The following is an 18806-nucleotide window of genomic DNA, read 5'->3' as shown; positions in this document are numbered from 1 at the left end:
TAAAAGACACTCTCCACACACCACTCATTGTCCGGGCTCGTTCCAGAGAAAGCGGACTTCCAGTAACTCTTGGCGAGTATCACTATCGAGATTACTTACCCAATTGTACTTACCTTATCTCTGTCTCGTTCCAGTCTTCCAAGCGCCAGTCCTCTGTGTCTTCTCAGTATCCTGTCATTAGCGGTGTGTGGCCGTAAGCTGACTTCCGCGTCAGCGGAGGGTGGTGGATCCACGAACTCTCTGAACCCCTCTGGCTTTCGTTCTTGGAATCCTCCAGTCTCGCCACCTAAAACGGAAAGGACCTGTTACTCTCTTCACGTTACCATCCAGCTCAGTATTCATCACTTCAAGTCTTGCTCACCTTCACGAACTCACCATTCACCTCCGGCACTGCTGCTTGTATAAATAAAACACCATTTGTATAACACTTACCTTCTTGTCCCGTCTGCTTCATAACAGAAGCCCGGACCATAACAGTAAGCAGCATGAGTGCTCAGGATCCATTCCAGGAACTGGTGGATAATCTGCGGAAGGTTTTGTTGTCATCCCCATCTGTCACCCCTTCCGCACCACCGGCACCCGTACCTCCATGCACTTCTTCGGAACCACCATCCAGTCCCATGGCCCGACCAGCGCCCTACGCTGGCGGGGCGGAGGAGTGCAATGGATTTCTACTGCAATGTTCTCTTGTCTTTACTATGCAACCAGCGCTCTATCCTACAGACCAGTCTAAAATAGCGTTTATCACCTCTCTTCTCACAGGACCAGCTTTGAAGTGGGCCGAATCGATGTGGCAGCAAAGCGGGCCGACCACTCGTTCCATCCAGGCATTCATCAATCACTTCAAAGAGGTGTTCAACCGTACAGACGGGGAAGTATCAGCGGGTGAGCAGCTCTATCACTTATCACAAGGATCGATGTCCACTCATGAGTATGCTTTACGGTTTCGAACCCTAGCCGCTGCCAGTGGATGGAACGAGCGGTCGTTGCTGACCACCTATCGTCTCGGGCTCGAACCCCGTCTTCGCCTCCAACTAGCTGCGTTGGATGACGCTATGGGTCTGGAGCGTTTCATACAGCAATCCATCAGATGTTCTGACCGCATGCAATCATATCATACTCTCTCCGATGTCTCTCCTAATGCACTCCTCCGCCCAGTGGAGACCGCCAGCCCTCCAGAACCAGAGCCGATGATACTTGAATCTGGTAGACTATCATCCGCTGAGCGACAGAGAAGGCTGACCCGGGGTCTGTGTCTCTATTGTGGAGCCAGTGGGCATGTTCGGATGAAATGCCCCCTTCGTCCTGTTCCTACCGCGGTGAGTGTCATCCAATCCGAAGTTGAAAAGATGTATCCTCTGTCTACATGTGTTCAGTTAACCACCTCCACATCTTCTGTCATAGCCCACGCTCTCATCGACTCCGGGTCAGCGGGGAACTTCATCTCGGGGAGCCTCTGTCGCCAGTTACAGCTCCGAACCGAAGCTTCGTCGAGCGTCTACCAGATTCAGCCCATAACACGTTCCATCACAGCACGACCCCGTATCCATCGTAAATGCCAACCCATCCACCTTCAGATAGGAGCTCTTCACCAAGAACTCATCCAACTTCTGGTTCTGGAGGGGGCCACCATGGACATCATCTTGGGGCGCCCGTGGCTGGTGAAGCACAATCCCATCATCTCTTGGGGCAATGGAGAGGTAATCCGGTGGGGTCATGACTGTTTTCCAGAGTGCTTTCCAGAAGCTCCACGCCCTATACCAAGACCCATTCCTGTCTGCGCCACATCCATCGAGAGCCCTTTGGAGCAACGATCCACCGAGGTTCCGGATACCTACTCCTCTTTCCAGGACGTCTTCTGCCCCAAGAGAGCTTCCCAGCTACCTCCCCATCGGCCATGGGACTGCGCCATAGACCTGATTCCTGATGCTCCTTTGCCCAGAGGAAGGATCTACCCGTTGTCACTTCCGGAGACTAAGGCCATGGAGGAGTATATTCACGAGGCTCTCCAGCAAGGATACATTCGTCCCTCCACTTCTCCCGCTGCATCCAGCTTCTTTTTCGTGGCGAAAAAGGATGGAGGGCTGCGGCCGTGTATTGACTACCGCATCCTGAATCAAGCCACAGTCAAGTTCAAATATCCCCTTCCTCTCGTCCCAGCGGCCCTCGAACAACTCCGGTCAGCCACCATCTTCACGAAATTGGACCTCCGCAGCGCTTACAATCTGGTGAGAATACGGAAGGGGGATGAGTGGAAGACGGCCTTCGTGACCCCTACAGGCCACTATGAGTATTGCGTCATGCCCTATGGCCTGGTCAACGCCCCTTCCGTATTCCAAAACTTCATGCATGAAGTCCTCCGGGAGTTTCTCCATCGGTCAGTAATTGTCTACATTGACGATATCCTCATCTACTCCCGGAGTGAGACTGAACACATCCACCACGTTGCGGAGGTCCTCCAGAAACTCAGGGAACACCAACTCTTCTTGAAAGCAGAAAAATGTTCATTCCACCTTCCATCCGTTCAATTCCTGGGATACATCATCGACCGTGAGGGTATTCGTATGGACGAGAGGAAGGTGTCATCTGTCATGTCCTGGCCTAAACCCTCTTCTGTCAAAGAACTCCAGAGATTCCTCGGTTTTGCTAATTTCTACCGCCGTTTCATTCAAGGTTATAGTATCATCACAACTCCATTAACCAACCTACTCAAAGGAAAACCAACTAAACTTACCTGGAACCCCGAAGCCGCCGCAGCCTTCCAATCCCTCAAGGACGCCTTCACCCAGACTCCTATTCTGCGCCATCCAGATCCAGACCTTCCTTTCGTGGTGGAGGTGGATGCATCTACCTCGGGAGTCGGAGCGGTTCTCTCCCAACATCACGGAACTCCACGTTTACTCCATCCATGTGCCTACTTCTCCCGGAAGTTCAGCCCGGCGGAGAAGAACTATGACATCGGCAACCGGGAACTTCTCGCCATCAAGCTCGCCCTGGAGGAGTGGCGACACTGGTTGGAGGGAGCCAATCATCCTTTCCTGGTACTCACAGATCATAAAAACCTCCAATACCTCCGTGATGCAAAAAGGCTGTGCCCACGTCAGGCCAGGTGGGCACTGTTCTTTTCAAGGTTCCACTTCTCCATCTCCTATCGTCCCGGTCCAAAAAATATAAGAGCAGATGCCCTGTCTAGAATCCACGACTCCACTGATTCCACTGAACCTCCCAGCAATATCCTCCCACAAGATATCTTCATCAACCCCATCGAATGGTCTGCTCCCCCTAGTGTCGCTACTCCTGCTCCTCGCCCTCCGCCGGGCTGCCCTCCTGATCGACGTTACATTCCTAGGACACAACGGGTAGATCTCATTCGCTCCATCCACACTTCCCTGGGCACTGGACATCCCGGGACCAACAACACCCTCTCGCTGCTATCCGAGCGCTTCTGGTGGCCTGGGATGGCAAGGGATGTGCAGCGGTTCATCCAGGGGTGCAAGGAGTGTGCCATGTCCAAAAGTCCCAGGCATTTGCCCGCAGGTAAACTCCATCCCTTGCCAATCCCGAACCGCCCCTGGTCACACCTGGGAGTGGATTTTATGACGGACTTACCAGCATCGGATGAAAACACCTGCATCTTTGTCATAGTGGATCGATTCTCCAAGTTCTGCAAGTTACTGCCCCTGAAAGGACTACCCACTGCCTTTGAAGCAGCCCAACTCCTGTTCAATCACGTCTTCCGTCAGTATGGAATACCTGAGGATATTGTATCGGACCGCGGTCCTCAGTTTATCTCCCGTCTATGGAAATCCTTCTTCCGTCTCCTAGGTGTGACCGTCAGCCTCTCCTCTGGCTATCATCCGCAGTCCAATGGCCAGACGGAGAGGAAAATCCAGGAAGTGGGGCGGTTCCTCCGGACCTTCTGCCACAACCACCAGAACTCCTGGAACCAGTTCCTGGGCTGGGCAGAGTATGCCCAAAATTCACTGCGGCAACCGTCCACCGGCCTCACACCATTCCAGTGCGTTCTCGGATTCCAACCACCGCTATTTCCCTGGAATGGTGAACCATCTGAGGTCCCCGCAGTGGATCTCTGGTTCCGGGAGAGCGAGAGGGTCTGGGACGAAGCACATCACCACCTACAGAGGGCAGTACGCAGACAGAAAGCCTTCGCGGATCGGAGGAGGGCCCCAGCCCCAGAATTCAGGCCAGGCGATCAAGTGTGGCTTTCCACTCGAGATATCCGTCTGCGACTGCCCTCCAAGAAATTAAGTCCCAGGTTTGTTGGTCCCTTCAACATCCTGGAACAGGTCAACCCCGTCACCTACAGGCTTCAACTCCCACCTGAATATCGCATTCACCCCACCTTCCATGTCTCACTACTGAAACCATTTCATCCACCTCTCACTCTCTCCACAGAACCTGACCACGAAGAAGAACCTCCTCCCCCCCTCATGCTGGAAGATGGAGCCGTCTACTCCGTCCGGGAGATTCTCCGGTCTCGTCGTCGTGGTGGTCTACTCGAGTACCTGGTTGACTGGGAGGGTTATGGACCAGAGGAGAGGTCATGGGTCCCAAGAGATGATATTCTAGATCCCACGCTCACTGAGGAGTTCCACGCTAGTCATCCTGAGTTTCCTGCACCCCGAGGACGAGGTAGACCACCACGGCGCAAGAGACTTCGGCCCTCAGGAGCGGGCCCTGGGGAGGGGGGTAGTGTCACGGATTGGTCAGGTTCTGCACCCACAATCACTCCCAGATCACCGTCACCTGAGTATTGATTAATGAACACCTGCACGTAATCATCACCAACACATAAAAGACACTCTCCACACACCACTCATTGTCCGGGCTCGTTCCAGAGAAAGCGGACTTCCAGTAACTCTTGGCGAGTATCACTATCGAGATTACTTACCCAATTGTACTTACCTTATCTCTGTCTCGTTCCAGTCTTCCAAGCGCCAGTCCTCTGTGTCTTCTCAGTATCCTGTCATTAGCGGTGTGTGGCCGTAAGCTGACTTCCGCGTCAGCGGAGGGTGGTGGATCCACGAACTCTCTGAACCCCTCTGGCTTTCGTTCTTGGAATCCTCCAGTCTCGCCACCTAAAACGGAAAGGACCTGTTACTCTCTTCACGTTACCATCCAGCTCAGTATTCATCACTTCAAGTCTTGCTCACCTTCACGAACTCACCATTCACCTCCGGCACTGCTGCTTGTATAAATAAAACACCATTTGTATAACACTTACCTTCTTGTCCCGTCTGCTTCATAACATATATATATATATATTGTTATGTTACCCTGGACCACAAAACCAGTCATAAAGGTTTATTTTTATTTTTATTTTTATTTATACATCATCTGAAACCTGAATAAATAAGCTTTCAGTTCTGGTTCCATGTGGTTTGTAAGGACAGCATTTGGCTGAGATACAACTTTTTGAAAATTTGGAATCTGAGGATGCAAAAAATAAATAAATAAATAATAATAATATATATTTGTCCCATACAGTGTATTTAAACATTGTATGCATTTTGGTCACCCATTAGTTTGTTTGGGGATTAACTATCAACTATGACTTTTGCCTCGAATAAACTTGTAATTACCTGAATATTATCTAAATACCATGATTCATTATTTGTTTTATATCGATGAAAAATAAAAGAAAATAGGAAATTGTGCATGAAAGTAATGTCCCAGTCTTCAAAAATGATTTACCTTTGACTTTGGGGTTAAATTTGATCTGTGCATGTTGTTCCTTGTGTCTGTGTTCAGCCTGAGGATCTGCTCCAACTCTAATAATCATGAATTAGTGTGATGCTGCTGTCAAACACACACCTCTGTTCACCAGAGAATTAAAACTGCGTCTACACAGATTGTTACTGTGAATGTTTAACTCTAGTCTACAGGCCATATTTTTTTTTGACTTGTTGGTTGAGCGTCACCATCTGCTGTGGAGTGTGAGGTGTGTTTAGCACAGGTGGGCTCTGATACAGCACACACACACACACACACACACACACACACACACACACACACACACACACACACACACACACACACACACACACACACACACACACACACACACACACACACACACACACACACACACACACACACACACACACATGTTGGGTTTACATGTTTTATGGGGACATTCCATAGGCGTAATGGTTTTTATACTGTACAAACCGTACTTTCTATCGCCCTACACCTACCCTACACCTAAACCTAGCCCTCACAGGAGATTGTGCATACTTTTACTTCCTCAAAAAAACTCATTGTGCATGATTTATAAGCCTGTTTCCTCATGGGGACCTGAGAAATGTCCCCACAAGGTCAAAATCTACTGGTATTACTATCCTTGTGGGGACATTTGGTCCCCATAACGTGATGAATACCAGGTACACACACACACACACACACACACACACACACACACACACACACACACACACACACACACTCTGCAGAGTTAAAACAGCAACACTGGGTTTTATTAAATATGTAACAGCAAGCCTCTGCTCCTCTCTCTATCCACTAAAGGGTCTGAATAACAGGCCACTCACTCGTTCTGACAGCAGGTGGTGCCAAGAGGCAAAACATAGTGCTGGAGCACCTGAAATCAAAGCAAAACTCTCCTAGAGGAGAGAAGATGCTGACGATGAAGATGTCAAATAGAGTCAAATATCTGTTTTCCACATCTGAATACAAATACAGTGACCTCAAAATGTTTCAAATGTTCAATATTCTACTAAATGAAATCCAGGTTCGATATCTTTGTGTCTCAAATTCAGGACACTTTTCTTCATCATGTTTGAAGTGTGAGTGTGTTCGATCAGCTGGTGTTTTGGTGCACAAAGAGACATTCTTAGATAGAGCCTGATCACAGGTTGTGAAAATTACCCTCAACACACACACACACACACACACACACACACACACACACACACACACACACACACACACACACACACACACACACACACACACACACACACACACACACACACACACACACACAATCATCATCTGAAAGCATCAATTTGAGAAACATCTCAGTCAGACTGAGGAAACCATCTGTCCCCCCCCCCACACACACACACATCTCTCTCACACCTCTTTCTCACTTTCTCTCACTCGCTTTCCCCCAGACTCCATCTATCCATTTGATATGAGACAAGAACATAAAGACTCCATCACCACCGAACAAAACACCTGACAGAGAGAACGATAGACAGAGCAATAGAACGACAGATAGAAAGATACAGTTGAGGTCAGAAGTTTACATCCCCCTTTCAGAATCTGAATGTTAATTATTTTACCAAAATACGAGGGTTTGTTTAATCAGTGCCTGAATACCTGAATAAGATATTTCCCAAAAAAGACATTTACATATAGTCCACAAGAAAAAATAATAGTTGAATTTATAAAAAGACCCCCTTTCAAAAATGTTGCATTTAAAAAAAAAAAATCTTAATACTGTATTGTTACCTGAATGATCCACAGCTGTTTTTTTTAGTGATAGTTGTTCATGAGTCCCTTGTTTGTCCTAAACCGTTAAACTGCCTGCTGTTCTTCAGAAAAATCGTTCAGGTCCCACAGATTCTTTGGTTTTTCAGCATTTTTGTGTATTTGAACCCTTTCCAACAATGACTGTATGATTTTGAGATCCATCTTTTCACACTGAGGACAACTGAGGGACTCATATGCAACTATTACAGAAGGTTCAAACACTACAAAAATGAGCAAAACGAAATTAGCAAAGTATCTTTTTGGAATATGATCGTTACTTATCCTAATGATTTTTGACCCATAAAATGAATTTTTGGCTATTCCTACAAATATACCTGTGCTACTTAAGACTGGTTTTGTGTTCCATGGTCACATTTATTATTGTTGAGTTGAACATTTGGAATCTGAGGGTGCAAAAAATTCAAAATATTTAGAAAATCACCTTTAAAGTTGTCCAAATTAAGTTTTTAGCAAAGCATATTTCTAATCAAAAATTCTTTTTTAAATACATTTACAGTAGGAAATGAGCAAAATATCTTTTTGGAATATGATCGTTACTTATCCTAATGATTTTTGACCCATAAAATGCATTTTTGGCTATTTCTACAAATATACCTGTGCTACTTAAGACTTGGTTTTGTGGTCCATGGTCACATCTATTGTTGTTGATTTGAACATTTAGAATCTGAGGGTGCAAAAAAAATCTAAATACTGAGAAAATCACCTTTAAAGATGTCCAAATTAAGTTTTTAGCAATGCATAGTACTAATCAAACAAAGACTTGGTTTTGTGGTCCATGGGCGATTTGATTACTCAATCAGTTGAGTTGAGTCAACTTATTAGGGTTTTCAGTGATAGGTTTAAGTGTAGCGTTAGACTTAGGGGACATAAAATACAGTTTGTACAGTATAAAAACCATTAAGCCTGTGGAATGAACCCATAAAATGTGTGCAGAGGTTGTGTTCATGTAAAGGTGGGTGGTATCAGTGTGTGTCCCTGAGAAAGTCTCACAATAACCTTGTCCTAATTACACTCTGCAGTGCTGCTTTTGCCCTATTTCCACAGCTCCAAATATATTCTCTCACACTCTCTTACACAAACATTAAAACATCAATAATACACAGTTACATGAGGACAGTCACGCCGCTGCTGTCAGGTAATATAGCGAAGCGTGTGTCCTAACCAGGCACAACATGACATGCTTACAGCTACATCTGCCAAACATTCACAGCCAATCAGATCATATTTGATGTTTCATATACAGTGCATTTACATCTACAAGCAAGAACAACAAGCTGAATTAACTGGGTGGCCTGAGCAACACCACTGAAATTAGAAAGCGAGTGACCAATAACCTGTGCTGGTGCTCGACGCAATCGCGGCTGGTTAGGACAAAAACTCATTAACACAGAGACTTTATCGCTAATCGTATCGTGCCTGGTAAGAACGCGGTGTCAGAGACGGTCAAATGTGTTATTAGCTCATTATCTACTTCAAGTGAAGCGTTTCCTGCATGCGGACTGGAAAATGTGTGCTGGCTCCTAATAACGAGACAAACTCCTTTTGCTTTCTATATTCTCCTGCTGTTTGATCAAGTGTGACCAGGTCTGTGTGAAGAGGCTGAAAAAAAAACTCTTTTTGGTCTCCACTTCTTCCTCCTTTAGTGTTGGAACAAAATGTCAAAATCAGCATGCAATCCTTTAATTACAGCGTGTTTGCTGCGAGCGTGAGCCATATCTCTGCATCTGCACCAGAGGGTGTGTATGTGTGTGTGTTTGCTACACGTACTTAGAATTTAAAGAAGTTCAACTGAATACACTCCTTTGATAAAGTAGGTGCATGACAGAGTTGTGTATTTTGGGGGGCAATCAGATTATAAGAATATAAAAAAAAAAAACAGAATATTTTCCGCCACTGAAAAAAATAAATAAATAAAATATTGCAACTTTTTTTCTCAGAAATGTGAGATATAAAGTCAGAATTGTGAGATATAAAGTCAGAATTGTGAGATATAAATTCGCAATTGCGAGATATAAAGTCAGAATTGCGAGATATAAAGTATAATAGAATTATAAACAATTCTGACTTTAAATCTCGCAATTCTGACTTTATATCTCGCAATTGCGAATTTATATCTCACATTTGCAAATTTATATCTCGCAATTGCGAATTTATATCTTACAATTCTGACTTTATATCTCGCAATTCTGACTTTATATCTTGCAATTCTGACTTTATATCTCGCAATTGCGAATTTATCTCACAATTCTGACTTTATATCTCGCAATTCTGACTTTATATCTCGCAATTCTGACTTTATATCTCACAATTCTGACTTTATATCTCAATTCTGACTTTATATCTCATAATTCTGACTTTATATCTCACAATTCTGACTTTATATCTCGCAATTCTGACTTTATATCTCACAATTCTGACTTTATATCTCGCAATTCTGACTTTATATCTCGCAATTGCGACTTTATATCTCGCAATTCTGACTTTATATCTCGCAATTGCGACTTTATATCTCGCAATTCTGACTTTATATCTCGCAATTCTGACTTTAAATCTCACAATTGCGAATTTATATCTCGCAATTCTGACTTTATATCTCGCAATTGCAAATTTTTATCTCGCAATTCTGAATTTATAGCTCGCAATTCTGACTTTAAATCTCGCAATTGCAAATTTATATCCCGCAATTCAGACTTTAAATCTCGCAATTGCAAATGTATATCTCGCAATTCTGACTTTATATCTCGCAATTCTGACTTTATATCTTGCAATTCTGACTTTAAATCTCGCAATTGCGAATTTATATCTCGCAATTCTGACTTTATATCTCGCAATTCTGACTTTATATCTCGCAATTCTGACTTTATATCTCGCAATTCTGACTTTATATCTCGCAATTCTGACTTTATATCTCGCAATTCTGACTTTATATCTTGCAATTCTGACTTTATATCTCACAATTCTGACGTTATATCTCGCAATTGTGAATTTATATCTCGCAATTCTGACCTTATATCTTGCAATTCTGACTTTATATCTCGCAATTGCGACTTTATATCTCGCAATTCTGACTTTAAATCTTGCAATTCTGACTTTATATCTCGCAATTGCGACTTTATATCTCGCAATTCTGACTTTAAATCTCGCAATTGCGAATTTATATCTCGCAATTCTGACTTTATATCTCGCAATTGCGACTTTATATCTTGCAATTCTGATTTTATATCTCACAATTCTGACTATATCTCACAATTCTGACTTTATATCTCACAATTCTGACTTTATATCTCGCAATTCTGACGTTATATCTCGCAATTGTGAATTTATATCTCGCAATTCTGACCTTATATCTTGCAATTCTGACTTTATATCTCGCAATTGCGACTTTATATCTCGCAATTCTGACTTTAAATCTTGCAATTCTGACTTTATATCTCGCAATTGTGACTTTATATCTCGCAATTCTGACTTTAAATCTCGCAATTCTGACTTTATATCTCGCAATTCTGACTTTAAATCTTGCAATTCTGACTTTATATCTCGCAATTGTGACTTTATATCTCGCAATTCTGACTTTAAATCTCGCAATTGCGAATTTATATCTCGCAATTCTGACTTTATATCTCGCAATTGCAACTTTATATCTCGCAATTCTGATTTTATCTCACAATTCTGACTATATCTCACAATTCTGACTTTATATCTCACAATTCTGACTTTATATCTCGCAATTCTGACTTTATATCTCGCAATTGCGACTTTATATCTCGCAATTCTGACTTTATATATCGCAATTGCGACTTTATATCTCGCAATTCTGACTTTATATCTCGTAATTCTGACTTTATATCTCGCAATTCTGACTTTATATCTCGCAATTCTGACTTTATATCTCGCAATTGCGACTTTATATCTCGCAATTCTGACTTTATATCTCGTAATTCTGACTTTATATCTCGCAATTCTGACTTTATATCTCGCAATTCTGACTTTATATCTCGCAATTATGACTTTATATCTCACAATTCTGACTTTATATCTCGCAATTGCGACTTTATATCTCGCAATTCTGACTTTATATCTCACAATTCTGACTTTATATTTCACAATTCTGACTTTATATCTCGCAATTCTGACTTTATATGTTGCAATTGCGACTTTATATCTCGCAATTCTGACTTTATATCTCGCAATTCTGAATTTATATCTCGCAATTGCGACTTTATAACTCGCAATTCTGACTATATATCTCGCAATTGCGACTTTATATCTTGCAATTCTGACTTTATATCTCGCAATTCTGACTTTAAATCTCGCAATTGCGAATTTATATCTCGCAATTCTGACTTTATATCTCGCAATTGCGACTTTATATCTCGCAATTCTGACTTTATATCTCGCAATTCTGACTATATCTCACAATTCTGTCTTTATATCTCACAATTCTGACTTTATATCTCACAATTCTGACTTTATATCTCGCAATTCTGACTTTATATCTCACAATTCTGACTTTATATCTTGCAATTCTGACTTTATATCTCGCAATTCTGACTTTATATCTCACAATTCTGACTTTATATCTCACAATTCTGAATTTATATCTCGCAATTCTGACTTTATATCTCACAATTCTGACTTTATATCTCGCAATTGCGACTTTATATCTCGCAATTCTGACTTTATATCTCGCAATTCTGAATTTATATCTCGCAATTGCGACTTTATAACTCGCAATTCTGACTATATATCTCGCAATTGCGACTTTATATCTCGCAATTCTGACTTTATATCTCGCAATTCTGACTTTATATTTCGCAATTGCGAATTTATATCTCGCAATTCTGACTTTATATCTCGCAATTCTGACTTTAAATCTCGCAATTGCGAATTTATATCTCGCAATTCTGACTTTATATCTCGCAATTCTGACTATATATCTCGCAATTGCGACTTTATATCTCGCAATTCTGACTTTATCTCGCAATTCTGACTTTATATTTCGCAATTGCGAATTTATATCTCGCAATTCTGACTTTATATCTCGCAATTCTGACTTTATATCTCGCAATTCTGACTTTAAATCTCGCAATTGCGAATTTATATCTCGCAATTCTGACTTTATATCTCGCAATTGCGACTTTATATCTCGCAATTCTGACTTTATATCTCGCAATTCTGACTATATCTCACAATTCTGTCTTTATATCTCACAATTCTGACTTTATATCTCACAATTCTGACTTTATATCTCGCAATTCTGACTTTATATCTCACAATTCTGACTTTATATCTTGCAATTCTGACTTTATATCTCACAATTCTGACTTTATATCTCACAATTCTGACTTTATATCTCACAATTCTGAATTTATATCTCGCAATTCTGACTTTATATCTCACAATTCTGACTTTATATCTCGCAATTGCGACTTTATATCTCGCAATTCTGACTTTATATCTCGCAATTCTGAATTTATATCTCGCAATTGCGACTTTATAACTCGCAATTCTGACTATATATCTCGCAATTGCGACTTTATATCTCGCAATTCTGACTTTATATCTCGCAATTCTGACTTTATATCTCGCAATTGCAACTTTATATCTCGCAATTCTGACTTTATGTCTCGCAATTCTGACTTTATATCTCGCAATTGCGAATTTATATCTCGCAATTCTGACTTTATATCTCGCAATTCTGACTTTATATTTCTCAATTGCGAATTTATATCTCGCAATTCTGAATTTATATCTCGCAATTCTGACTTTATAACTCGCAATTCTGACTTTATATCTCGCAATTGCGAATTTATATCTCGCAATTCTGACTTTATATCTCGCAATTCTGACTTTATATTTCTCAATTGCGAATTTATATCTCACAATTCTGACTTTATATCTTGCAATTCTGACTTTATATCTCGCAATTGCGAATTTATATCTCGCAATTCTGACTTTATATCTCGCAATTCTGACTTTATATCTCGCAATTGCAACTTTATATCTCGCAATTCTGACTTTATACCTCGTAAGTTTGTATCTCGCAATTCTGAGAAAAAAAGATGCAACTTTTTTATTCAGTGGTGGAAACGGGCTTCCATAGGTGACAGCATGAACACATAAAAAATAAATAAATAATTAAGCAGCTAGAAAAAAATAAAAAGTATTTAAATTATTTTCAAATAATCTTTCATGTTTTCTCATTATTTATTAAAAGGCAAGTTCACTTCCAGAACAAAATTTCACAGATAATTTATTCACCCCCTTTTCATCCAAGATGTTCATGGCTTTCTCTCTTCAGTCATAAAAAAACACTGAACCCTTCTAAGTTTTAAAAGGTAATGAAATATGCTTTATGTTATTCTTCTATAACTGTTCTTAAAGGCAGAGCAAGACAAGATGAGCTTTGAGGTTAAAAAGTATATAAATTGTAATTAAAAAAAAAAAAAAAAACCAATCTTTCGCTAGATTAGACCCTTCTTCTTAGGCTGGGATCGCCTATTGAAGCCGCATTTAAACTGCATTTTGTAAGTTCAAACTCAGGGCACCATAGAAGTCCACTATATAGAGAAAAATCGTGAAATGTTCCTCAAAATGCATAGTTTCTTTACGAAGAAAGAAAGACATAAACATCTTAGATGACAATGAGGTGAGTACATTATCTGTTTGTTCTGGAAGTAAACTTCTCCTTAAATACAGTGAATATGCTAAATTAATACTCAAACTGCAACACTATTAGACAGAGTAATCAAGAATAGAGGGATATTTCGTCATTCATTAAAAATAGCAGCTTTTTAATCAAAAAGCCAAACTATTTGAAAACAGCTGACCTACTGTCACACTAAAAATGTGGTTTTAGTTACGTTTTTAATTACTTTTATTTGTCAGTGCACAACACTGCGCATCAAAAAGGTTACTTTTTACAAACCAGAGTCACAAAAAACAAAAAACAAAACGAGGATCATCTTACTGAGCAACTGAGCAAAAAGCTCAATTATTTCTCAAGTGTTTAATGATGTATTACGATACAAGGTCAAAGCAATTATTTCATTGAGATAATAATGAGCTCTTTCAAAGAGGCTGTGTTTGCATAATGTGCTCGCTGTGGAAATTAATAAGCAGCATCTGAATTTTAAAGTCGAAATTTACAATTTTAATGCAAACGTGTGCTATGAAGCATACAACATCAGCCGAGGACACGACATTCAGGTGAACACTAAGGACAGAAGATGCTGATCAGTGAAAACTTTTTGTCCAAAGAAGCTTAAAGTTTACTCATAACAATGGCGATGGTAACAGACGGTGATGCTATGGTATTTTGACACAAAATTATGCCAGTTTTAGTTTAAATTCAAGAACAATATCACATTACCAAAATGGCAGAGTCAAAAAAACACAAATGTTGACCAAAAAATGTAATTAATAATAAAATGATACAAATAAAAAAATACATATTTTATTTTAATTTTTTACAGTGCAGTACAGTGCAAAATGATTATTAAAACATACTACATTTTTTAAGGTAAGTGGTTGCAATCAATTTATTTAAGATGCATTAAGTAAAAAAAAATTAAAACAGAAAAAAATGTTGAAAGTTAGTCAACTAAATTTGTTTATTTAAATGTAGCTAAAATAAATTGATTGCAACCACTTACTCTAAAAAAATTAGTAAATTTTAATAATCGTTTTGTTAGTGGTAATGTACTGTAAAAAATAAAAATAAATTTTTTTTTACTTTGTATCATTTTATTATTAATTGAATTGAATTGAATTTTTTAATTCAGCTAGAGCCAATGCATCTTTTCCTTCCTTTTAGTGTTTAGTACTACAATAATCAAAATCAAATAAAAAAAAGAACTATATAGACAAAAAATTAACCAAACAACATCAACAACATACACCAAATTACAAAAATATTACTAAAAATATCTAATAATAATATATACAAAATATATAGATTTTAATTTGTATCATTTTATTATTAATTTAATTTAATTTAATTTTTAATTTATCTAGTGTCAAAGTATCTTTCTCCATATTCATTTAGTGTTTAGTACTAAAATAATCAAAATCAAATAAAAATAACTATATAGACAAAAAAACTAAAAATTAATTTGTTTATTTAAATGTAGCTAAAATAAATTGATTGCAACCACTTAGCTTAAAAAATACAGTAAATTCAATTAATCATTTTGTTAGTGGTACTGTACTGTAAAAAAATAAAAATGAAAAATATTTTTTACTTTGTATCATTTTATTAATTTAATTTAATTTAATTTAATTTAGCTAGAGCCAACACATGTTTTCCCAACTAAATTTGTTTATTTAAATGTAGCTCAAATAAATTGAAAAAATGTAGCTAAAATAAATTGATTGCAACCACTTAACTTAAAAAAAATTTGTAAATTCAATAAATCATTTTGTTAGTGGTACTGTTCTGTAAAACATAAAAATAAAATATATTTTTTAAGTTGTATAATTTTATTATTAATTAAATTTTACATTAAATTTTACATTAAATTAAATTACATTAAATTACATATTTTGCAATGCATCTTTTCCCATTTCCTTTTAGTGATTAGTACTACAATAATCAAAAACAAATAAAAAAAAAACTATATAGACAAAAAAAAAAACATAAAAAAAAAAAACAGCATACACTAAATTACAAACATGTTACTAAAAATGAAAATTAAAAACTGAAAAAATAAAAATAACACTGGTGAGGTGTAATGAGTTACTTAAAACATTCTTACATTTGTAGGTCATCCTAATTTTTTGCGCCAAAAACCAGCAGGTGAAATCTCCTGTTGAAAAAAAACAAGTCATTAGAATAAATGCAAAACACATATAGATCATATTCATGAGGTGACTGATATCTCATTTAGAAAGGACTGAATTGCTCATCCTGAAAGGCAGTGTTGCTGTCATGGGACGCTTGGATGTTTTATGGATGTGTAACGTGAATACAATCCCAAAGCTCTGAAATCGCTCTCATCAGTCTTTACCTGTTTATCTATGAGCTCACCTTCATGCATATTTAATGCAACATCACAATGCCTTTAAAGATTCAGGGGTGAAGTTTCATGACCTGACACGCCACGTCTGAGTAATAAGTACATGTCTGTGTGCTGAAGATTAGTCTCTGAAACCATCCATATTCATGGGATTATAGTACAAAACAATATTAATAAACATGAAAATCAAATACTCTCATTGCAGAAAACTGCTGTGCTACACAACAACGGCTGAGAAATCTACTACATGACTGACAAAAAAAATAAATTAACTACAGTATATACTTTCTGAAAACACTTTTGTGGTTCACATTTAAAAGCTCCAAAGTTTTTTTCATTCAATAAGCAGTGTTGGGGGTAATGCATTACAAGTAACGCAAGTGATGTAATAATATGACTTTTTCCAAGTAACTAGTAAAGTGACGCATTACTTTTTAATTGTCAAGAAAACATCTGAGTTACTTTTTCAAATAAGTAACGCCAGTTACTTTCCCCCCATTTATTGATTAAAAGCTCTTCTGTCCCCGTGTTGAGAGAAATCCTGAGTAAGATGTTACTTTAGTTCTAGAATAAATGTGAACATGCATTCCTCAAAATGAATAAAAACAGTGAATTCAACTCAGAATATGAAGCAAACCTGCAATAATTCAATATGTTAAGTAATACAAATTTCCTTTATGTATTTAATCCCATTTTATTAACCGATGTCTTTGCTGACAACCTTCGATGATCCAATTCATCCATACTAATAAACAAAAATTACTCAAGATAGTCTAACATCTGTTTTCCTTTTTTTATTGCTGAAGAGTTTTTTCTTCTGCGGTCTACTGTACAGACGTGAATTTACTTTTCTCTAAGCCTGAGACTTTTGGTGTGAAAAGGCTTTTACATTTGCCAAAAAATGTAACTTTTTATTTTAAAAACAAATAAGCAAGCCCTGCCCAGATTTAAAATGTAACGATAAAGTAATGTAACACATTATTTTTCTTAAAAATTAACTAAGTAACGTAATTAGTTACTTTTTTAGGGAGTAACTCAATATCGTAATGCATTACTTTTAAAAGTAACTTTCCTCAACACTGGCAATAAGTATGCATTAAATTCATCAAAAGTAAAAAGATAGTAAAGACATTTATAATGTTACAAAAGATTTCTATTTTAAATCAGCATATTAGAATGATCTCTGATGATGTGACACTGCAGTAATGATGCTGAAAATGCAGCTTTGATCACAGAAATAAATTACATTTTAACATATATTTGCATAAAAAAACTTCTATTTTAAATTATAATAATATTTCACATTTTTACAGATTTTACTGTATTTTTGATCACATAAATGCAGCTATGGTGAGCAAAAAATGCAAACCTTTATACATTCCAAACTTCTGAGCAGCCCAGAAAAAACACAACTAACACAACACATGCACAAGCAGAGAAAGAAATGATTGCTTACAATTGACTTCTTGTTATATCTTTGTGTTTGCATGTGTGTGTGTGTGTGTGTGTGTGTGTGTGTGTTTGCAGTCAGTCTTACTACATTCCTAATTAATCCAATCAATCATCTCACAGACGTAATTATGTCACGGATGCAAAAATGATTACCGGGTCAATGTGATGATAAGACAATCTCAGGCAAGACATCACACACAGCTTCGAGCTTGCGTTAATTGCTGTGTTTTTTTCTATTTTTACTCTCTCATCCGCTTTGTTGATTTTCCAGTCTGCTTCAATAAAGACTAGAATGAGCAGGGCCAGAAAGCCCTTTGTCATTTCTATGATTTCAGCTTCCTAATTTATTTTAATTTCAGCAAATTATTCTTGATCCTACTGACTACACTAAATAAATAATGCAGGATTTACTTTAAAACTATTTTGACTCAGAAACTGCTCATAAATTTGACGGATACACTCAGATAAAAATAAAAGTTCTTCAAGCAATGCCATAGAAGAACCATTTTCGGTTCCACAAAGAACCATTCAGTCAAAGGTTCTTTCAAAAACCATCTCTTTCTTACCTTTTTATAATCTGAAGAACCTTCTTTTGCCACAAAGAACCTTTTGTAAAACAGAAAGGTTCTTCAGATGTTTACAGATGGAACCAGTAAGACAAAAAAGGTTCTTCTATGGCATCGTGAAGAACGTTTATTTTTAAGAGTGTAGTTACAATGAAATGGCAAGAAACAAATTGAATTGAACACGAAAAACTAAAATAGCCTTGTCTGATTTAGATTCGCATTGATTTACATATTC

This window comes from Garra rufa, chromosome 12 (assembly GCF_049309525.1).
Source record: "Garra rufa chromosome 12, GarRuf1.0, whole genome shotgun sequence".
NCBI lineage: Eukaryota > Metazoa > Chordata > Actinopteri > Cypriniformes > Cyprinidae > Garra > Garra rufa.
Note: the sequence above shows the minus strand (reverse complement) of the source record.